The following is a 14,590-nucleotide window of genomic DNA, read 5'->3' as shown; positions in this document are numbered from 1 at the left end:
TGTCGAAGGAGCCTTGGTGAATTCCTGCAGTGCATCTTGTAGATGGTACACACTGCTGCTACTGTGCGTCGGTGGTGGAGGCAGTGAATGTTTGTGGATGTGGTGCCTATCAAGTGGGCTGCTTTGACCTGGACGGTGTCAAGCTTCTTGTGTTGTGGGAGCTGCACTCATCCAGGCAAGTGAACAGTATTTCATCACACTCCTGACTTGTGCTTGTAGATGGTGGACAGGCTTTGGGGAGTCAGGAGGTGAGTTACTCTCCACAGGATTCCCAGCCTCTGACTTGTCCGTGTAGCCACAGTATTTATATGGCTAGTCCAGTTCAGTTTCAGGTCAATGGTAACACCCAGGATCTTGATAGTGGGGAATTCAGTGATGGTAATGCCATTAAATATCAAGGGGCGGTGGTTGGATTCTCTCTTGTTGGAGATAATCATTGCCTGACACTTGTGTGGCGTGAATGTCACTTGCCACTTGTCAATGAAGCAGTCAATGAAGTCCTGTCTGTCACTCAGTCTTTAATTGAAGTAAATGCCTTTCTTAGTTTACAAACTTGACAGGAATAAATGATTCTGCATAATTTATTTTTAAGCCTATATGTAAATAGCATCACTGACTTTTCAAAATATCATACATCATAATTAAAATCATCAAGCCTTTCTTAATGGGGATTTATAGCACAGTGACCATCTATCACTAAGTTTGAATCCAATTCTGATGGACTAATAAAAGGAAAAAAGACTTGCATTTATATCGTGCTTTTCACAGCCAGCGGACAAATCAAAGCGCTTTACTGCCAATGATGTACTTTTTGAAGCACAGTCACTGTTGTAATGTAGGAAACTCAGCAGCCAATTTGCGCACAGCAAGCTCCCACAAACAGCGATGTGATAAGGAGCAGATGATCTGTTTTAGTGATATCGTTTGAGGGATAAATATTGGTCCAGGACTCCCTTGCTCGTCCTTGAAGTGGTGCCACGGGACCTTTTATGTCCAGCTGAGAGTTGTGCAAGAAAGGGAAGATAGGGCTTTAGTTTAACGCCCAGAAAACAGCATCTCCCACAGTGCAGCACTCACCCGATACCACACTGGACTGTCAGCCTTGATCCTTATGCTCAAAGCTCTGGCGTGGGGGTTGAATCTGCAATCTTGTGACTCACATAAGGGTGCTACCACCATGAGCCACAGTTTGTGCTGTTAACCCAACTGTGACCTAGATGCTTAAATCCACAGTGCAAATCTGCCTAGCAACGAGCACTCGCTCAGTGATATGAGAATTTGGGGGAAGGGGAGATTTATTTGGCTGCAGTGAGAGACTCACAGTAGGTCTGGTCCATTGGAATTCTACACAATGGGTGTGAACTGGAGGTGCCCTGGTGCATTGACATCCTACTCAATGGTCGGGAATGAACTGGTGTGTTACTGACCTCCCATTTTCCACCAACTCTAGCTCATTCAAAACTCTATCACCTATATCCTAACATGCACCAAGTCCCCTTTACCCATCAGCCTTGTGCTCATTGACATATTGGCTCTCACTTCGGCAATACCTCAATTTTCACATTCTCATCCATGTTTTCAAATCCCTCCATGGCCTCATCCCTTCATATCTCTGGAACCTCCTCCCGCCCCACGACTCTCCCGAGATATCTACGTTCCTCCAATTCTGGGACCCTTGCCCGTTCTCAAATTCCTTCTTCCCACCATTGGCGGCCATGCCTTCAGCTGTCTCGATTCTGCGTTCTGGGATTGCCTCCCTAACTCTGCCTGCCCCCTCTAACTCTCTCTCTCCTCCCCCCCCTTGAGAAGTGCTCCTTAAAAACCTGCCTCCTTGTCCTAATAGACTCCCAGGCGGCTGTCCAATCGTGTTTGGTACCATAAAGGAGAAGTGCCTGGTTCTGCGGCATTAAAGGTGCTATACAGCTGTGGCTCAGTTCATAGCACCCTCGCCTTTGAATCAGAGGGTTGTGGGTTCATGTCCCACTCCCGGAAACCAAGAACTGTGATTGTAATCGAAAGAGTTGCAATAATCTTATTAATACAAGCTGTTGTTGCCCTAGGGGTGGTGTGGAATGTCGGAAAATGGCAAATCCAAATCTGAGTGCTGGGGGAGGGTGGGGGGCTGGATTCCTACGTTCAGAGCAGTCTGGGGAAAGCCCCTCTATTCTTCAATCGGGAGGATCGCTGCCTGTGTTTACCCCAGCGCTGACTTTATGTTTTGTTGGAACTGCTTTTAATGTGATTCGCACTGGTTCGCCGCCGTTTTGTGTTGCACCACAGGATAATAGCCATGATATGGCTGTGATCTCAATCTTTGCCCATAAGGCTTTTTGTCAATGTCAATATCTCTCAGAGCGTGGAGATGATAAAGAGATACTTTATGGAGCGGAATGTGCTTTTTTCAAGCCAATGCAATGGAGATTTGTATCTGTAAAATGAGAAGTGGATAACACAATCTATGGAATATATTCGTTTTTAATCAAGATATTAATCTGCTGATTTTGAATGCGTTTATCTGTTAAATCAGTGTACGAGGGGGTTTCATATAAATCCATCCTGTAATATTTCAGTTACTTTAAGGCCAAAACAGTTTGCAGTGGATAGGAACAAGGTGATGTTGTGAAACCCCAAATTGAGCAGATGTATACCATATTTTAACATAAGGCTGGTTAACTCCTAGCAATTAGATAGGGAGCATTGAGTGTGCTGAATAGTAATTGTCCACATGCAGGCTGTGTGAAAAGCCTGGTGAGGGGGGGGTTGGAGTTCTGGGTCTTTAGAGCATCCCTACGACAGGCTCGTTCCTACAGAGGTAAGAGGCACAATTAAAATTATTGGGTTTTTTGTGTGAACTGTATCATGTTGCAGGTACACTGGAGCTGTGGAGCTTGCAGACGGCATGGAAATGAGGCCTGATCTCTCCCTCTTATTTTACCTTTTATTCACTTGCACCGAAGCAGGGGAAGAATCAGGGGAGTCCATTTAGCCCATCAAAGCCACTCCGTAACCCAACCAGGTCAGGGCCGGTCGATCTGCAGCCCAAATCCGGTTATCGATCTTACTTAGCCCCATATTCCTTACCTAACTCTTGAAAACTCCAATCGCCCCCCCAGTATCCAGAGATTTTCAGGGCAAATCCCAGAATTCGACTGTCCATTGCGTGAATGAGTGCTTACCGAATTCTGTCCTAATTGCTCTTATTTTATGATTATTCTTGATTCTCCCATGAAAAGAAATAGTTGTCTTAAAAGAATCTTGTTAACGCATTAACACCTCAATTAGGTCACCCCACAGTCTTTCTTCTCTGCCCAAGGGAATACAAGACACATTTATGTAACCTCTGCTCATAACTGAGCTCCCTAAGCCCTGGTACAAATGAGATTGGAAAGTTCAGGCTAGAAAATCTCTCCTATTGACCTATCCCATTCTCAAATGCCACATGCACCAGCATCCTACTGAGGACAGTCAGGAAGATAATCCATACTTCAATGGTGTCAGTATGGGAGTTTGAGCTCTAGTAAGGAGTTTCCTCTCCCATTTTGTACCTCAATTAAATGCTGCATTTGCCATTGCTCCAGAGGCTGAATAGACACCTGAATCAGCTGGTGTGGGACTGAGCCATATTCGTCCACAGAGCTCTCGCATTGCAGGAAGAGCTGTTACAGCGTGGGGTGCCTTATTGTACAGAATAGTAGGGCAAGAGAGCATTGCATCTTTTCAAAGGAAAGAGGGCAAACACTTAAAAGAGACAGAGATACAGGGATATAGAGAGAGAAAACAGCAAAGGTGGACTAATGATGGATTACAAAGGTCTCCTTCGGCGCTGTAAACCTGTCCCCATTGTCGAACCCAGCACAAAGTGCCTGCACTCTACACATGTGGAGGATGGTACTTGGAAGTCTGGAATAATTGGTAATTAACCATAGTCCACAAAGGACCATAGTCATCTCTCTCTCTTAGAGAGAGAGACAATTGGATATATATAGCTTGATGGGCACCACTCCACAAGCTTAGGGTAAGACAAGGCTGCAGGTCTCCATAACCTACCACAGCTGGTACAGAGATTTAATCCGCTCATTTGGTGTCATTCTGCATCAAGCCAATTAAGCTAACTGACCTCTGGAATGAATTTGGAGAAAGGGAATAAACATTTGGAAAAAGTTTTTTAAAAGTCCGGATATACTTAAAAATTAAGGTTCCTTTCAAAGTGTGAGGCTGTGAGATGCAATTGATTATAATCAGCAGGAACATTGGAGAGATAGATAGTCCTTGTATTTCATTAATATTAACATTCATTCTAGGAGATTGTGAAGTTCAGCATGAGGAAGGGTGATCTACAGTTCTTGTAGGTTGGGGGCGGACATGTAGAATATAAAATCTTAGAAGAGACCGTTGTGCTGCTTCCCTAAAAGATATACCCACTTTGTCTCATGCCCTTATTCTTTCTACACGTCCTTTGCACTATTGATCCACATTTCTTTTAAAAGCTGTTAGTGGTTCTGCCATTGCCATTCTGGTTGGGCTGTATATGTTTTAAAAACATTTTCCTGGCCTTTCCTCTCATTCAGTTGGTGACTATGTTAATTTTACACCCTCCCATTGCCAACTGGTGCAAATCATTCTTTTCCAGCTCACCGTATCATTCCAAAAGTTGCTGTTCTGCAATTTGTCGTTGACACTGAACGCAAATGGTTTTCTAGCTCAAAATAACCCCCCCCAAACTAGAGCACTCGCCTCCCCAGTGAAAAGCTTAAGTAAGTGGGTCACTTAGCATATTAGATGCCTCATTTTCAATTTCCTATTGGTCCCTCAGGATATTAACTCCCTCGCTTCCTATCTAACTCCTTACGTTGCAGCCTGGGAAGAATTGTATTGGCCCTCCATTTTGTGTCAGCCTCTACCTCCCTTTCCGATTTTCTTCTGGTCCCATCCTCATTCCTTTCAAAACCTCTCTCATCTAACCCCCCCTTTTCCTACAAACCTTGTACTTTTTCTTTCTTTCCCCAGTCTCCCTTTTAATTTTCCCACTGATTCATTTTGGAGCATTTTGCTGCAACTGTTTGTTTCTATGTTTCTAACTGGATGCGACCTTGTCCAACAGGACCCACATAATGGGCCAGAATTTCCTGGGGCCATTGCAATGACACATCTACACGATACAGCCCATTTCATAGCACTGCATATAGTATCAGGAAAGTATGGCATAAGTGACTTAAACCATTACTTGCTCCACGTCACGATTTCCTAATACGCTTTGCTCTCCTGCTACGCTCACCAGTTAAGTAATAAAAGTAAATATAGCGGGCGGAATTTTATAGCCCTGTCATAGCGGGGATGGGGTCATAAAATGCGGCGAGCCGTTCAAAAGTCCAATGACTTCGTAAAATCCACCGGCCTAAGATTCCTCCCAGCATCTTTCATGGCCTCAGGATGTCCCAAAGAACTGCACAGCCAATGGAGCAGCTTTTCTGAAGGGTCGTCACTGTTATAATGTAGGAAATGCAGCAGCCAATTTGCGCGCAGCAAGCTCCCATGAACGACAATGCCATAAACGACCAGGTGGTTTGTTTTGTGATGCTGAGTGAGGGAATAAATATTGGCCAGGACACATTGCCCTGCTCGTCTTCCAAATGGTGACTTAGGATATTTTATGTCAACCTGAGAGACCAGACAAGGCTCAGGTGTGCAAAAGCAGAAAGTTGACTTGCAGCCATAGGAACTTGATCATCGAAAAATCTTCGACCGTTTCTTGATGCTCCATTTTGTAGCGTCAGCCTAGATCTTGGCCTACGAATCCCTGGAGCAGGATTTGAACTCATCATGGCCCTCTGACTCGTAGGCAAGAGTCCTACCCACTGAACCACACTTCATTTCAGGTCGTTGGCATAGATTCGTTGCCCTTAATTATAATTAACGACTAAGGTGAATTCCCTCAACGAGCACCCACTGGAGAGCAACGAATCTGGTGCCGTGACGATGGAGTGATTTATTGCTCCGTAATCATTTTCATAAACAGGGAGCCAAAATCCAAAAGAAGGGAAAAGAGACAAAAACTGCCGATGCTGGAAATCCAAAACAAAAACAAAAATACCTGGAAAAACTCAGCAGGTCTGACAGCATCTGCGGAGAGGAACACAGTTAACGTTTCGAGTCCGCATGACTCTTCAACAGGACTAAGGAAAAATCGAAAAGGGGTGAAATATAAGCTGGTTTAAGGGGGGGGTGGGACAGGTAGAGCTGGATAGAGGGCCAGTGATAGGTGGAGATAACCAAAAGATGTCATAGACGAAAGGACAAAGAGGTGTTGAAGGTGATGATATTATCTAAAGGAATGTGAGATAACCAAAAGATGTCACAGACATGTCATGTTCCAAAAGAAGGGTCTCACCTGAACCATTTGGATAACTGTCCTCGACCAAACATAACAGTTCTTGTCAGACAAATGGCTGCCTTTATTAGGATTCAGTGCTAGTGCATAATGGACAGCTAGTCCGCTAGTCACTCATACACAAAATCCCTACGTGTATTCTGAATATATTAATGATGCCTGGGGCAACTTGAAAGGTTCACACTGTTAATTTTGTCAATTAATCTTACAGCCTATGAATTTATCTTAACTACTTGATGAATTAGCTGATGACTATATTTTAATATGTAATGCAAAATCTGTAGTTTGTGTAGTCGGAATCAATGGGTGGGTGTTAGCAGTCCGTGAAAATAACACTTAATCTAGGTCACATTTTTTCTAATGATCTCTGAGTAGGAACTGACATGAACTGTCAGTAGGAACTGACATCAGAGTCTCAGACTCGAGGCCAGCCTAGTCTTCAGATAAAAGCCTAAAAAATTTATCACAACAATTTCTACTGTATGTGAAGAGAGTGCTCTCCCCTATATTGTTATTGTTGCGAAGTGTCCTGATGAGTGCAAGACGCAAAACGTCGGACATGTCTCTTTTTTCAGCAATGTTCAAGTCCTGTACTACCAACCGACTGTTTGTACACAGAAGAAGGCCATTCAGCCCATGACGTCTGTGTCAACTGGCACACCAGCATAGAACAGTTGGGCTGAATGGCCTGTTTCTGTTCTGCATATTCTAGTTAATTCCATGCCACTTTTACAATATCACCCTTTCCCGTGTAACTATAGTTAGTTGTGTTACAGAAACAGAACTTTCGAAACTTTGAAAAAAGTCTGGAAAAGCCAATTCCTATATTGTTTCGAGTTGACATGGACTGATTTGAATTAATTGGGAAATTAGTTGACCAAATGGAACTGTAGCACATCACCACGATGATGTCACCAGCATGTCCGGGATCAATTTCTCAGCCATTGGCTTCACCGCGTTCGTACTCTAACTGGTAAACCAGGAAATTTCAGAGTAACTTAGCAAGAGCTGCTTTAAAAGGCAAAATTCACAGTGCATTTTGCAGGACCTTCTGATGGATTCTTGTTCTGAGCAGATTTACATTCGAGCTCCACTAGCCCAGTCTAACTTGGCTGAAAGTGAGCAGTTTGGTGTTTCGCGTATAGAATAGAATTAGAAAGTGGTACAGCTCAGAAGGAGGCCATTCGGTCCATTCTTTGTTGGCTCTTTGAAAGAGTTTTCCAATTAGTCACCTCCCACTGCTCATTCTGTAATTCTCATCCTTGTATCCATTTCCCTTCTCTAGCTCCTCCAGCACTCCAAGCCTTAATTCTGGCCCCTTGAGCATCCCCAATTTTAATTGTTCCATCAGAGGCAATGATGCCTTCAGCTGCCTAAGACCTAAGCTCTAGAATTCCTTCCCTAAACCTCTCTGCCTCTCCACCTCTCTCCCCACCTTTCATTCTCTCCTTAATTGTTACCTCTTTGACCAGGTTTTTGATTACCTGTCCTAATTGGCTGAGTGTGAAATGTTGTTTGATAAAACTCCTGTGAAGTGTTTTGAGATGTTTTACCAAGCTAAAGGTCATAGAGTCATAGAGTTATAGAGGTCTACAGCACAGAAATAGGCCCTTCGGCCCATCGAGTCTGCGCCAGTCAAACAAGTACCTAACTATTCCAATCCCATTTTCCAGCACTAGGCCCATAGCCTTGTATGCCCTGGCATCGCAAGTACACATCCAAATACTTCTTAAATGTTATGAGGGTTTCTGCCTCTACCACTCTTTCAGGCAGTGAGTTCCAGATTCCCACCACCCTCTGGGTGAAAAAATTCTTCCTCACATCCCCTCTAAACCTCCTGCCCCTTTCCTTGAATCTATGCCCCCTGGTTATTGACCTCTCCACCAAGGGGAAAAGTTCCTTCCTCCCTCCCCTATCTATGCCCCTCATAATTTTACACACCCTCATAATTTTATACAGAAAAGGTGTTATATAAATGCAGGTTACTGCCTTTGTGTGGGTGTGTGTGTGCCTGTCCGTGTGTGTGTGTCAATGCCTGTCTGTGTCTGCGCGTCTGTCCGTGTGTGTGTGTCTGTGTGTGTGTGTGTGTGTGTGTCTGTCTGTGTACTTGTCTGTGTGTGTGCGCGTGCATCTGTGTGTGTGTGTGTGTGTATGTGTGTTTATATGTGTGTGTGCGTGAGCTTGCATCTGTGTGTGTGTTTATGTGTCTGTGTGTCTGTCTGTAAGCATATCTGACTTTATGTGCACGTGCATGCACACATTCGTGTCTGTGTCTGTGTGTGTATGTGTGTTTGTGTGTGTCCATGAGCATGCATCCGTGCGTATCTGTGTGTGCCTGTCTGTCTGTATGCGTATCTGTGTGCGTGTGCGCATCCGTGCACGCATTCATGTGTGTCTGTGTGTGTGTCTGTGTGTGTTGCACGTGAGTGCGCGCATTCATGTATGTGTGTGTCTCTGTGTGTGTCTGTGTGTGTCTGTGTGCGTGTCTGTGTGTGTGTGTGTGCATTAAGATTGTGCATTTGTACAGGTTAGTGTTCCCATAACTCTCACTGTGACCGGACCGGAATGGGGGACTGATCTCCCAAATGCTGTTGCTGGCGGCTTGGGAGAAATGGTCATGTGTGTTCACACAGGGGCAGTACCCTGGCTGGCATGACATGTGGCCAGACTGAGCTGGCCTAGATCTGCTGGTTTGCCCACGGTTCAGAATTCACTTCCTTCACAGATTGTCAGGGGGCTGGGGTCAAAAAAATAACAAGGAGACTCTGCAATTCCTGAGAGAGCGAGTAGGAGGAGAAAGAAAGAGAGAAAGACAAACTGGGGGGAGTGAGAGAGAAAGACAAACTGGGGGGAAGAGAGAGAGAAAGAGAAACACAAATTGGGAGGGGGGAGAGAGAAAAAGAAAAGCAAACTGGGGAGAGAGAGAAACACAAACTGGGGAGAGAGAGAAACACAAACTGGGGAGAGAGAGAAACACAAACTGGAGTGGAGAGAGAGAAACACAAACTGCGAGGGGTGGGGGGGAGAGAGAGAATCATAAACTAGGGGGGAGAGAGAGAAAGAAAAGCAAACTGGGGAGAGAGAGAGAGAGAGAGAGAGAAACACAAACTGGGGAGAGAGAGAGAGAGAGAGAAACACAAACTGGGGAGAGAGAGAGAGAAACACAAACTGGGGAGAGAGAGAGAAAGAGAAAAACACAGACTGGGGGAGAGAGAGAGAAAGAAAAGCAAACTGGGGAGAGAGAGAGAGAGAGAGAGAGAATCACAAACTGGGGAGAGAGAGAGAGAAACACAGACTGGGGGAGAGAGAGAGAAAGAGAAAAACACAAACTGGGGAAGAGTGAGAAAGAAACACAAACTGGGGGAGAGAGAGAGAAACACAAACTGTGGAGGCAGCGAGAGAAAATCACAAACTGGGGAGAGAGAGAAAGAAACACAAACTGGAGGAGACAAAGAGAGAAAGAAACAGAGGTTGGGGAGAGGGAGAAAGAGAAACACAAACTGGGGGAGAGAGAGTGAGTGAAACACAAACAGGGGGAGAGAGGGAAACACAAACTGGGAGATAGAGAGACAACAACCTGGTGCTATAGAGGGAGAGAGCAACACAAATTGGGGGAGAGAGAGAGAGAGAGAGAATCACAAACTGGGAGAGAGAGGGGGGAAAACAAACTGGGGGAGAGAGAGAGAGAGAGAGAGAGAATCACAAACTGGGAGAGAGAGAGGGGGGAAAACAAACTGGGGGAGAGAGAGAGAGAGAATCACAAACTGGGAGAGAGAGGGGGTGGAAAACAAACTGGGGGAGGGAGAGAGGGAGAGAGAATCACAAACTGGGAGAGAGAGAGGGTGGAAAACAAACTGGGGGAGAGAGAGAGAGAGAGAGAGAGAATCACAAACTGGGAGAGAGAGAGGGGGGAAAACAAACTGGGGGAGAGAGAGAGAGAATCACAAACTGGGAGAGAGAGAGGGGGGGAAAACAAACTGGGGGAGAGAGAGAGAGAGAGAGAGAGAATCACAAACTGGGAGAGAGAGGGTGGAAAACAAACTGGGGGAGCGCGAGAGAGAGAGAGAGAATCACAAACTGGGAGAGGAAGAAAGAGAAACACAAACCGGGGTAGAGAGAGAAAAAAACACAAGCTGGGACAGAGAGAGAAACACAATCTGGGAGAGAGAGAGAGAGAGAATCACAAACTTGAGGAGAGAGAGGGAGAGAATTAAACACTGGAGGGGAGAGAGAGAATCATAAACTGGGGAGAGGGAGAAAGAAACACAAACTGGGGAGAGATGGTGAAAGACATAAATAAAAACAAAAAACTAGTCCGGATGCTGGAAATCCAAAACAAAAACAGAATTACCTGGAAAAACTCAGCAGGTCTGGCAGCATCGGCGGAGAAGAAAAGAGTTGACGTTTCGAGTCCTCATGACCCTGGTGAAAGACAATCTGGCGGGAGAGAGGGAGAGAGCAACACAAACTGGGGGGAGAGAGAGGAAAACATAAACTGGAGAGAGAGAGAGGAAAACAAATGGGGAGAGAGAGAAACACAAACTGGAAGATAGAGAAACACAGACTAGACAGAGAGAGAAACACAAACTGTGAGTGAAAGAGGGAGACAGGGAAAGAAAAACAAACTGGGGGAGCGAGAGAGAGAAACACAAACTGGGGGAGAGAGAGAGAGAAACACAAACTAGGGGAGAGAGAGAGAGAGAGAGAGAAACACAAACTGAGGGAGAGAGAGGAAGAAAGTGAGTGAAACACAAACTGGGGAGAGAGAGGGACAGAGCAACTGGGGGAGAGAAAGAGAGAGAATCATAAACTGGGAGAGAGAGGGAAAAACAAACTGGGGGAGCGAGAGAGCGAAACAAAAACGGGGAGAGAGAGAGAGAGAGAATCACAAACTGGGGAAGAGAGAGTGAGTGAAACACTAACTTGGGAGAGAGAGGGAAAAAAACACAAACTGGGAGAGAGAGAGAGAAACACAAACTGGGAGAGAGAGAGAAACACAAACTGGGCGAGAGAGAAAAACACAAACTGGGGGTGGGATAGAGAGAGAGAGAGAGTCACAAACTGGGGGGAGCGTGAGAGAGAAACAGAAACAGAGAGAGAGAGAATCACAAACTTGGAGAGAGTGAGAGAGAAACACAAACTGAGGGAGAGAGAGCTATAAAGATTCACAAACTATGGGAGAGATAGAGCGAGAGAGAGAATCACTAACTGGGGGGAGAGAGAGAGAGAAAGATTCACAAACTAGAGAGTGAGTTGATGACAGTCTGTAATATGTGCTGTTTGGTGTAAATTGTTTTGGAAGATGGTGTCAGGCTATTTTCTGATAGCTGCAACTGGGCATTCATTATTGAGGCGTGAGAATCAGGGAATTGAATTTGGTTTACTCTGGTTGTATTATTTCTATATCTTATTGTGTCCTTTATAAAATCATGAACTTGTGAGAATATTAGTTGGGCATTCCTTATGTTGATAATGTTTTTGTTGAATCAGTGGTATTTAATTGATGTTACACATTGCTTCAAGACTGTAGAGACATCACAGAAGTAGGTTTTATTTGAATATTATTTATCCTTAAATCTTTCTGTGCTCTAGGGTTCTTGTAGTCTTTCTTTGATGCTATTCATCTCGTTATAAAATTAAAAATTCAACTATTTGATCAGAGCTTGGTCACACTAAGGAAAATAGCATACACAAACACTGGATAACTGTCGCGTGATCCAATGTCCCGTGACCAACATCTCCAAGAGTACAGAATTTGGCAATCTCAGTATGTGTGTATGTGGAGATTAGGGAGGTGTGTATGTGTGGACATCAAGGAGGTGTATGTGGACATCAGGGAGGTGTATGTGGACAGCAAGAAGGGCTGTGTGTCTATGCGGATATCAGAGTGGTGTGTGTGTGTGTGTGTGTAAGTGAACATCAGGGACGTGTGTGTAAGTGGACATCAGTGTTTTGTGTGTGTGTTTGGGCATAAGGGCAGTGTGTTTGTTTGTATGTGGACATCATTGAGGCATGTGTGTGTATGTGGACATCAGTGTTTTGTGTGTGTGTTTGAACATAAGGGCGGTGTGTATGTTTGTATGTGGACATCATTGAGGCATGTGTGTGTATGTGGACATCAGAGTGGTGTGTGTGCATGTGTGTGTAGATCAGGGAAGTGTGTGTGTGTCTGGACATCAGGGAGGTGTGTGTGTGTGTGTGTGTGTGGGCATCAGGGAGGCGTTTGTGGACATCAGGGAGGTGTGTATGTGGACATCAGGGAGGCGTGTGTGGACAGCAAGAAGGGCTGTGCGTCTATGTCGGCATCAGAGTGGTGTGTGTGTGTGTATGTGGACATCAGGAAGGGGTGTGTGTGTGGACATCAGGAAGGGGTGTGTGTGTGTGGACATCAGGAAGGGGTGTGTGTGTGTGGTCATCAGGGAGGGGTGTGTATGTGGACATCAAGAAGGTGTATGTGTGTGTGTGGGCATCAGGGAGGTGTGTGCATAGGCATTATCGAGATGTGTATGTATGTGTGTGGACATCATGGTGGGGTGTGTGTGTTGTCATCATGGAGATATGTGTGTGTGTGTGGACATCAGGGTGGTGTATGTGTGTTTGAACATAAGGGTGGTGTGTGTGTGTTTACGTGGACATCATTGAGGCATGTGTATGTATGTGGACATCAGGGAGCGGTGTGCATGTCTATGTGGACATCATTGATGTATGTGTATGTGGACACCAGAGTGGTGTATGTGTGGACAACAGGAAGGTGTGTTTGTGTATGTGGACATCAGGGAGGTCTATGCGTGGACATTATCGAGGTGTGTGTATGTGTGTGGACATCATGGTAGGGTGTGTGTGTGTGTGTGTGTATGTGGACATCATGGAGGTGTGTATGTGTGTGTATATGTGTGTGTAAGTATGGTGTGTGTGTATGGACACCATGGAGGTGTGTGTGTGTATGTGGACATCAGAGTGGTGTATGTGTGTTTGTGTGTGTGTGTTTGTGTGTGTGGACATCAGGAAGGTGTGTGTGGACAGCAAGAAGGGCTGTGTGTCTATATGGACATCATTGAGGTATGTGTATGTGGCATCAGAGTGGTGTGTGTGTGTGTGTGTGTACATCAGGGAGGTGTGTGTATGTGGCCATCAGGAAGGTGTGTGTGTGTGGACATCAGGGAGATGTGTGTTTGTCTGTGTGTGGACATCAGGGAGGTGTGTGTGTGTCTGTGTGTGGATATCATGGAGGTGTGTGTGTGTGTGGACATCAGGGAGGGGTGTTGTGTGGACATCAGGGAGGGGTGTGTGTGTCTGGACATCAGGGAGGTGTGTTGTGTGTGTGTGTGTGGACATCAGGAAGGGGTGTGTTTGTGTGTCTGGACATCAGGGAGGGGTGCGTGTGGATATTAGGGAGGGGTGTGTGTGTGTGTAGACATCAGGGAGGGGTGTGTTTGTGTGTGTGGACATCAGGGAGGGGTGTGTTTGTGTGTGTGGACATCAGGGAGGGGTGTGTGTGGACATTAGGGAGGGGTGTGTGTGGACATTAGGGAGGAGTGTGTGTGTGTGTAGACATCAGGGAGGGGTGTGTTTGTGTGTCTGGACATCAGGGAGGGGTGTGTGTGGACATCAGGGAGGGGTGTGTGTGGACATTAGGGAGGGGTGTGTGTGTGTGTAGACATCAGGGAGGGGTGTGTGTGGACATCAGGGAGGGGTGTGTGTGGACATCAGGGAGGGGTGTGTCTGGACATCAGGGAGGGGTGTGTGTGTGTGTGTGGACATTATGAGGGGTGTGTTTGTATGTGGACATCATGGTGGTGGGTGTGTGTGTGTGTGTCTGGACATCAGGGAGGGGTGTGTGTTTGTTTGTGTGTGTGTGTGTATCTGGACACCCTGATGATCTCGCTGACCCCCCCCCCCTCCTCCTTCCTGCTCCCCTTTCTAGTGCTCTCCCTGTTAACCCTTTCAGCCCTGACATCATATCAGTGTGCACAAGTCTGCTCTACCCCTCCTCCCTGCCCTGATGTCTAAGAACAGGGAGCCTCCCCCCACCCCATCCCACCAAAGCAGCAGGTCGTGCATCGGAACTCTGCCCAGGACTGGAAGTGTTAATACCCTCCCCCTTTCCCAATCCAGCTCTCTCTCTCTCTCTCTGTCTGTGTGTCTGTGCCTTCCCTGCTGAGGCTGACGTCAGGCTGGATGAGGATGTGTGTGAGATGGGAT

At 45.9% G+C, this 14,590-nt stretch overlaps 1 protein-coding gene across 2 annotated transcripts in view; it reads left to right on the top strand.

Moving 5' to 3' along the window:
• LOC144668913 (noelin-2-like) overlaps window positions 1-14,590 on the top strand; it is a 310,315-nt gene that overhangs the window by 170,789 nt on the left and 124,936 nt on the right. The gene's annotated exons all lie outside the window — the stretch shown is intronic.

Source organism: Cetorhinus maximus, chromosome 28 (genome assembly GCF_964194155.1).
Source record: "Cetorhinus maximus chromosome 28, sCetMax3.hap1.1, whole genome shotgun sequence".
Taxonomy (NCBI): domain Eukaryota; kingdom Metazoa; phylum Chordata; class Chondrichthyes; order Lamniformes; family Cetorhinidae; genus Cetorhinus; species Cetorhinus maximus.
Note: the sequence above shows the minus strand (reverse complement) of the source record. Positions and strands in the feature narration are given on the sequence as shown.